We start from the raw sequence: 9,400 nt of genomic DNA, 5'->3' as shown, positions 1-9,400 counted from the left end.
AAAACAGGCCTATAACCATCCTCGGTTAATTAAGTATCTATATGCAAAATTTCAAGTTGATTAGTCCAGTAGTTCAGACGTGCGTCAAACATAATTTTCCTATCCTGTACTAATATAAGCCAGCTCTTCACTCTATTATAGTATGGATTGGTGAGCCTGAAAAGGTCCTATCCACCTGAGTACGTTTTTTTGGTTGCCAAAACATAGACCAAACCAGACACCTTTTGGGTGAAATTATTCAACTCTACCCACTTTTTCGTGAAATAACAATGATCAAGGTTCTCACCAACAAAAATCGATGGCAAGTGGAAAATATTTATAAAGGTGTCACTTTTTGTGAGTTAGTATATGCTGTAGTATTTATTGAAATATATAGGATATTAAAATTACAGAATCTATTCCAGTGAACTTATTAGTTAGTTGGTGGAATTAATATTATTAGTTTAAACAAAGTGATTATAATTTTAAAAGGAAATAATTTGTCATGATACTTAGTTCTTGGTCAAAAATATTTTTATATTGGAATTTATCCAATCATTAATTTTTCAGAAATGATTCTATTTGCATTAAACATTATTTATCGATTCCTAATGTATTATTCATGACAAAGAATTGTTCAAAATATAGATTATCAGAAGAGGCCTTTACTGTATTAATATTCGCGAAAGTATTCTCATGTTCTCCACTTGTGATGGATAGCTAAAATTGGACCGCTAGCTGCACGGCGAATTTTAATCGAGGGCTCTGATTGGCTGAAAAGTTCAGCGTTCAGCGAACGGCGTGGAGAACGGTTAAGAGAGCGGCTAGAGGGACGTCGAACGGTTCGGAGAACTTCGCGGCGGTCGTTTAACAGCTGAGTTCAAAAACTATGAAACATAATATGGCTAATGTTTGCTGCAGGACGGATTGTACGATTCGCTACGCTGTTCGAGCTTCGGTTCGGCATGTGTGGAAATACCTTTATATCCATTTGAGGTAGAGTTCAGTATCTGGTGTAGATATTATTGATGTTGAAATTATTGATAGTAAATCAAATTACACATATGTTTCTCAGAACCTAAAATGTTATGTTTAATAATTAGTCCAGTCAATATTATATAGACAAGCAATAATAGACATGAAAAAGGGGATGTGCTTTCAATATAATAATCTAGTTCTGATTTTTCAATATTGTTTGGATACATAGGAGAAGTCCAGAACCAATTTTTGCATGCAAAATTTCCTTATGAATGGCCCATATTCCTATACAGAATGGCCCAAACACCTCGAATTTTCGGTTCACTTTCTAGTTTTCAGCTTATTTCCGCCAAATCCAGTCGTCGGACTGCTCTCGCCTTTTTTCAGATTATAAAATTCTGAATAAAATGAAATCACTGAGAGCTCTTTATATATTGACAAACTTAGATTTCAGAGCTCCTCTACATAACTTTTTGAACATTGACCTGTTAATACGATTGTTATCAGAAATTATACTAAAAACGTTGCATCCTGATTCATCCAACAACTCTAAGATTTGTAGAGTGAGATCATATAACTGATCTCCTGTTGAATTTTTACAAGGAGATAAGCCTACAACATAACAGAGAGGATACCATGAATGTTTGTATAGTTGTTGCTAAATTGCATGAATTTTCATTTGATTGAACAGCTAAATCTTCAAATTTTCGACCTTTATAATATGTTATTTCGGGCTTGACATAGATTTAGTCAATCCATAATATTACTTTTGTGTATAGCTGGAAGCCATATTTCAGCCCTATTTGAGTGATTGGGGAACGAGAATACTGATAGCTTAGATAATCTATCATAATTGCTTCTAAAGCCTGGTACACAGCATATATAAGGTATGATTAACTGCACTGCACATAATCACCGAAGCAGTACCCACATGAGCTAACGCTTGAAACTGAGTGAGTCGATGCTATTTCAGTTCATACGGAGCTCAAAAATTCAATTGGGGTAGTTTCAATTGTTAAATGGAGGTTTCAACGTATCTATTTCAGTGGGGGAATACGGGAATCCCCGGGACACAGTCCGACAAGTCTTGTTTTTGAAAAGAATGCTTCTCTTCACTTGGCATTCAATCATGGTTAAAGTTTGACAGGCTTTTGTGCAACCGACCCTATCCTGGATGGCACACTACCTGCTGGCTGTTGTCTCTCCACCTCTTTCTATTCAATACCATTTCCTATCTTCTTCCTTGTCTCTCAGTTTCATGGCAACTACGTCTTCGAAACAATGACTTTTGTATAATTCATGAGAGAAGAGTTGAAATTATCTAACGTTTTATTGGATAATTCTATCGAAAGAAAAGGTTTCAACCAAAAATGAATTATGAACCAGAAAAACATTTTCAGTGGTGCCGGGGGCGAAGCCCCCTGCCGAGTGCAAAGTGCGAGTTATAAATACTAGGCACAGGAGTTCAGATGTGCGTCAAACATAATTTTCCTATCCTGTACTAATATAAGCCAGCTCTTCACTCTATTATAGTATAGATTGGTGAGCCTGAAAAGGTCCTATCCACCTGAGTACGTTTTTTTGGTTGCCAAAACATAGACCAAACCAGACACCTTTTGGGTGAAATTATTCAACTCTACCCACTTTTTCGTGAAATAACAATGATCAAGGTTCTCACCAACAAAAATCGATGGCAAGTGGAAAATATTTATAAAGGTGTCACTTTTTGTGAGTTAGTATATGCTGTAGTATTTATTGAAATATATAGGATATTAAAATTACAGAATCTATTCCAGTGAACTTATTAGTTAGTTGGTGGAATTAATATTATTAGTTTAAACAAAGTGATTATAATTTTAAAAGGAAATAATTTGTCATGATACTTAGTTCTTGGTCAAAAATATTTTTATATTGGAATTTATCCAATCATTAATTTTTCAGAAATGATTCTATTTGCATTAAACATTATTTATCGATTCCTAATGTATTATTCATGACAAAGAATTGTTCAAAATATAGATTATCAGAAGAGGCCTTTACTGTATTAATATTCGCGAAAGTATTCTCATGTTCTCCACTTGTGATGGATAGCTAAAATTGGACCGCTAGCTGCACGGCGAATTTTAATCGAGGGCTCTGATTGGCTGAAAAGTTCAGCGTTCAGCGAACGGCGTGGAGAACGGTTAAGAGAGCGGCTAGAGGGACGTCGAACGGTTCGGAGAACTTCGCGGCGGTCGTTTAACAGCTGAGTTCAAAAACTATGAAACATAATATGGCTAATGTTTGCTGCAGGACGGATTGTACGATTCGCTACGCTGTTCGAGCTTCGGTTCGGCATGTGTGGAAATACCTTTATATCCATTTGAGGTAGAGTTCAGTATCTGGTGTAGATATTATTGATGTTGAAATTATTGATAGTAAATCAAATTACACATATGTTTCTCAGAACCTAAAATGTTATGTTTAATAATTAGTCCAGTCAATATTATATAGACAAGCAATAATAGACATGAAAAAGGGGATGTGCTTTCAATATAATAATCTAGTTCTGATTTTTCAATATTGTTTGGATACATAGGAGAAGTCCAGAACCAATTTTTGCATGCAAAATTTCCTTATGAATGGCCCATATTCCTATACAGAATGGCCCAAACACCTCGAATTTTCGGTTCACTTTCTAGTTTTCAGCTTATTTCCGCCAAATCCAGTCGTCGGACTGCTCTCGCCTTTTTTCAGATTATAAAATTCTGAATAAAATGAAATCACTGAGAGCTCTTTATATATTGACAAACTTAGATTTCAGAGCTCCTCTACATAACTTTTTGAACATTGACCTGTTAATACGATTGTTATCAGAAATTATACTAAAAACGTTGCATCCTGATTCATCCAACAACTCTAAGATTTGTAGAGTGAGATCATATAACTGATCTCCTGTTGAACTTTTAAAAGCGAATATCTAAAAATTGAAGGAGATAACTCCACTGTACAAAACGTGTACAGAATATATCTTGCTTAAATTTTGTTCAGTTAATCATGTCGCTGAAATGCATTATTCTCAAGATACATGCCTGTAAGCCAGGAATAAAAGAATCAAACTTTCAAACCACCCTCATCCCTTAAGCACAAGGGGTAGGGATGAGGACTTTTGATATATTCACCTTCTAAGTAGTCAAAACAAAGCTGCGAAGTCAAAAATTGTGTTCCAAACATTTCCTCCAAATTTCCCTGTCAATTGATCTATTGTTGTTGAACTGAAGTTTTTACACTCAACACTATAATGCCTGCAACAATCGTGGGGAGATGCGTAAAATAATGAAAAGATTCATGAGATTGAAGAGAATAAGGTGCTCTATAGGCTTATGATTGGCACAGATTTTTTCATTCAATCGTGGAAAAGTTATAAGGCCAAAAAGATGAAAAAATCTGAGCCGGAAGGGTTTCCTTAAAAATGTGACTCCTTCAAGAGCTCATATCTAGAAAACTATGAGATATATGGAGAAATGTTAAGGATGAAACTTGTAGGCTAATTCGTAAGCTCTAATTTTGTATTCGACAAAAATTTCCGAAAGACGAATTTGTTTAAGATATATGCAAAAAACCAGAATATGGAACTTTTAGATAACCCTCACCCACTTAACACAGGGGGTAGGAGTGAGGACTTTTGTAATGTTTACCTACTTACTATCCTTAAAAGTGTTGTGGGGTCAAAAATTGTGTTTCAAACGTTTCCTTCTATAATCTTTCGTTGACTGGACTAGTATTGAATTACACAAATGTGTTATAGTTTGCATCGTCTGGTGTTTTATGATGTAACGAGTTTTTTTTGTGGGGGGGAGTAGGCAGGGAATCGACCTTCACTAGATTAGTTTGTATTTTTGAATGCTAAAAACTCTGTTATATACAGATCATTTTCAAACAAATTCCCCCTTATGATTGCATAGGCTACATCCACTTTTCAGGTGTTGGATTGCATAAATGCATAGTGGGAAGTTCTATTCTTGTAACAATTCATTTTCGGGAAATTATGTCATACTAAAAATTCTACTGTGAACGGATATGGGTATACTAGATACTCTTATGAGAGACTACATTGAGTCCATAATCCATCTTGACTGAGACTCTGAGTCAGCAATGTTATATGACAATATTATATTTATTTGTTTGAGAATGTTTATTTTTTATTTTATAACAAAGTTATATAATTTTTTGTAACTTTTGTGATATAAAATTGTTTTATAACAGTTAAATAGTATAAACGAGGCTTAATCAAAACACTGATTCTTCAAAATTGATAGTATTTTTTTTCTTTTTTGCCTCCTTCCAATCCTGATTCCTGAGGTATGAAGTATTGCAGCAATTCAAATTATTATTGGGTGATTGAAAATGTTATATTCATTATTTAAGTTTCATCCAATTTAAATACTTGGTTCAACAATCAAATAATCAAGTTGAACAACTCTTAACGGGAGAAAATAATGGTTTTCGGCATAATATTATGCCTGTTATTTCAATAACCATCAAAGTTACTAACCTCTTACTAGTTTTATTGGATTTATCAGCAAGTTTTACATAAGATCCAATCATTTATATACCGAAATAAGCTACCAAAAAATATACGAGCTCAGTGTGCCGCAATCTGTTATCCGTCCCAGTGTGAAAGAGTGAACAGGACCGAGTGCGAGGGAATGAGAAGCAGACGAAGCAGAAGATGACGTAGTAAACAGTGGATCCTCAGTTAGGCAGTTCCAGACTTAGCCATTTCTGTCGACTGCTGTTGAAAAGAGGGAGAGTCAGTGAATTCTCAGTCAACGAATTCCGGTCGATGCAGAAACAGCCACTTCCACAGTTAGTCAATTCCGATCAGCGCAGTTAAGTTTCATACGGCAGATTTAACATTGAGTCAGCAAGCTCCGAGTTAGCCAATTGTAGCGACCCGCCTATATTACATCATGCTGCCATGAGTATGCACTATAATAATTATTACTCACATGTGTGTGACAAACATTACCGGTACTTCATAAGTTAGTTTGATGATAGTTTTGCTCAAATCACTGAGCTACTCTGAACTCTAAAAACTAAAAAGTCACTGTGAGAATTATTCAAGTTGCAATTTCATAATTATTTTTTGGTTATTGTTTGTTGTACTCGATAGATGTCGTACAGGAATGATAATGAGTCTCCAAGTACAGAGATTACAGAGTTTAAAGTAGAATAATATATTGCAACTATTATTACTCTCCTTATACAGAGCAGTGACGTATCAAGAAAAAAAATTCGGATGGGATCATAACAATGAAATAGAAAGCACTTAAACTTGAGGGTGACACGGAGGGATGTGGGGGGTTTTGGATACCCCCCACCAAAGGGGGGCTAAGGGGACCCCCACCGAAAAATTTTGAAAATTAATATACCTTCAATTTGGTTCGATTTTATGAAACTTCCACTTGAAAACAAACATTCTATTCGAGTTTTTTTTGTGATTAGTAGGCCACTTATTTCGATTCTCTCTTGAAAATATCTTAAAAAATCTGGTGTGGCGCACTCACACAACTTTCCTTGCCGTTATGAAAATTGATCACCTGACGCTAGTGTTCCCGCGCATCTCAAGTCTACTTATAAACAAAGATCTGATCCAGCTGGTGACAGGGCAATAACGCTGGAGACACACGAGGTCTGCTATCTCTTCATAGTGAATAATTTATTTCAATAGAATCAACAGTGTTGCTAACGGTTTGCAATTGAAATAATAACATTTTCTCGAATTTCGTACTTATTTTCAATTTTAGGTGAAAATGTTACTTAACGTTAATTGTAGAGATTTTCAAGCTTAATCTTTTCCACTCAACATTTTTTTTTATTTTACTTAAAGCTTGATAATTGAAAACTAAATAAAACTAGAAACGTTGCATCCTGATTCATCCAACAACTCTAAGATTTGTAGAGTGAGATCATATAACTGATCTCCTGTTGAATTTTTACAAGGAGATAAGCCTACAACATAACAGAGAGGATACTATGAATGTTTGTATAGTTGTTGCTAAATTGCATGAATTTTAATTTGATTGAACAGCTAAATCTTCAAATTTTCGACCTTTATAATATGTTATTTCGGGCTTGACATAGATTTAGTCAATCCATAATATTACTTTTGTGTATAGCTGGAAGCCATATTTCAGCCCTATTTGAGTGATTGGGGAACGAGAATACTGATAGCTTAGATAATCTATCATAATTGCTTCTAAAGCCTGGTACACAGCATATATAAGGCATGATTAACTGCACTGCACATAATCACCGAAGCAGTACCCACATGAGCTAACGCTTGAAACTGAGTGAGTCGATGCTATTTCAGTTCATACGGAGCTCAAAAATTCAATTGGGGTAGTTTCAATTGTTAAATGGAGGTTTCAACGTATCTATTTCAGTGGGGGAATACGGGAATCCCCGGGACACAGTCCGACAAGTCTTGTTTTTGAAAAGAATGCTTCTCTTCACTTGGCATTCAATCATGGTTAAAGTTTGACAGGCTTTTGTGCAACCGACCCTATCCTGGATGGCACACTACCTGCTGGCTGTTGTCTCTCCACCTCTTTCTATTCAATACCATTTCCTATCTTCTTCCTTGTCTCTCAGTTTCATGGCAACTACGTCTTCGAAACAATGACTTTTGTATAATTCATGAGAGAAGAGTTGAAATTATCTAACGTTTTATTGGATAATTCTATCGAAAGAAAAGGTTTCAACCAAAAATGAATTATGAACCAGAAAAACATTTTCAGTGGTGCCGGGGGCGAAGCCCCCTGCCGAGTGCAAAGTGCGAGTTATAAATACTAGGCACAGGATCATTCCTTAGAACTGAATCTTAGATTTCGAAGAAGGGTGTTGACTTTAAACAGGTACAAAATAATATGACTGATTATAATTATATAGTAATTGTTAAAGATCTTCAGGGTATAGTTTTCAAAAACACAGTAAAAATATCTTTAAGGATGAAGGATTATATAAAGTTGCCGATTATAATTATAAGAAGGTAAATTTTGATATAACTCTTTGATATAACTTTTGATTAGACTAATCATCATACTATGTGACCTTTTTCTATTGTCTGAAGCTTATAAATTATGTAACTTTAAGATTGTTGTAACGTTGGCCATTCATTTTAAAATGTTTTATGTCAATAAATGAATTTTTAGTTATATTAAGTTCAGCATGTAAAATAAAGAAATCCGCATCTTTTCATCCTCCAATTGACTTTCGTCAACAGAGGTGGTCAAGTCTTATCAAATTGGAAAGAAAAAATTCTCTTCAATTTGATCGATTATTTAATCATTTTATGATTTCCATCAATTGTTATAGCAGCTTCAGTGTTGAGTGTCAAATTGTCAATACAGCATCAAGTGTCAACTTGTCGGTACTTCACCTTCAGCACATGGTTTAGGGATGAGGATTCTCAATATGTTCAGCTCCTAACTAGTCTTAATGTATCTGCAGAAAAAAGTGTTGTGGGGTCAAAAATTGTGTTTCAAACGTTTTCTTCTATAATCTTTCGTTGACTGGACTAGTATTGAATTACACAAATGTGTTATAGTTTGCATCGTCTGGTGTTTTATGATGTAACGAGTTTTTTTTTGTGGGGGGGAGTAGGCAGGGAATCGACCTTCACTAGATTAGTTTGTATTTTTGAATGCTAAAAACTCTGTTATATACAGATCATTTTCAAACAAATTCCCCCTTATGATTGCATAGGCTACATCCACTTTTCAGGTGTTGGATTGCATAAATGCATAGTGGGAAGTTCTATTCTTGTAACAATTCATTTTCGGAAAATTATGTCATACTAAAAATAAAATTCTACTGTGAACGGATATGGGTATACTAGATACTCTTATGAGAGACTACATTGAGTCCATAATCCATCTTGACTGAGACTCTGAGTCAGCAATGTTATATGACAATATTATATTTATTTGTTCGAGAATGTTTATTTTTTATTTTATAACAAAGTTATATAATTTTTTGTAACTTTTGTGATATAAAATTGTTTTATAACAGTTAAATAGTATAAACGAGGCTTAATCAAAACACTGATTCTTCAAAATTGATAGTATTTTTTTCTTTTTTGCCTCCTTCCAATCCTGATTCCTGAGGTATGAAGTATTGCAGCAATTCAAATTATTATTGGGTGATTGAAAATGTTATATTCATTATTTAAGTTTCATCCAATTTAAATACTTGGTTCAACAATCAAATAATCAAGTTGAACAACTCTTAACGGGAGAAAATAATGGTTTTCGGCATAATATTATGCCTGTTATTTCAATAACCATCAAAGTTACTAACCTCTTACTAGTTTTATTGGATTTATCAGCAAGTTTTACATAAGATCCAATCATTTATATACCGAAATAAGCTACCAAAAAATATACGAGCTCAGTGTGCC

Source organism: Nilaparvata lugens, chromosome 6 (assembly GCF_014356525.2).
Source record: "Nilaparvata lugens isolate BPH chromosome 6, ASM1435652v1, whole genome shotgun sequence".
NCBI classification, from domain to species: Eukaryota; Metazoa; Arthropoda; class Insecta; order Hemiptera; family Delphacidae; genus Nilaparvata; species Nilaparvata lugens.
Note: the sequence above shows the minus strand (reverse complement) of the source record.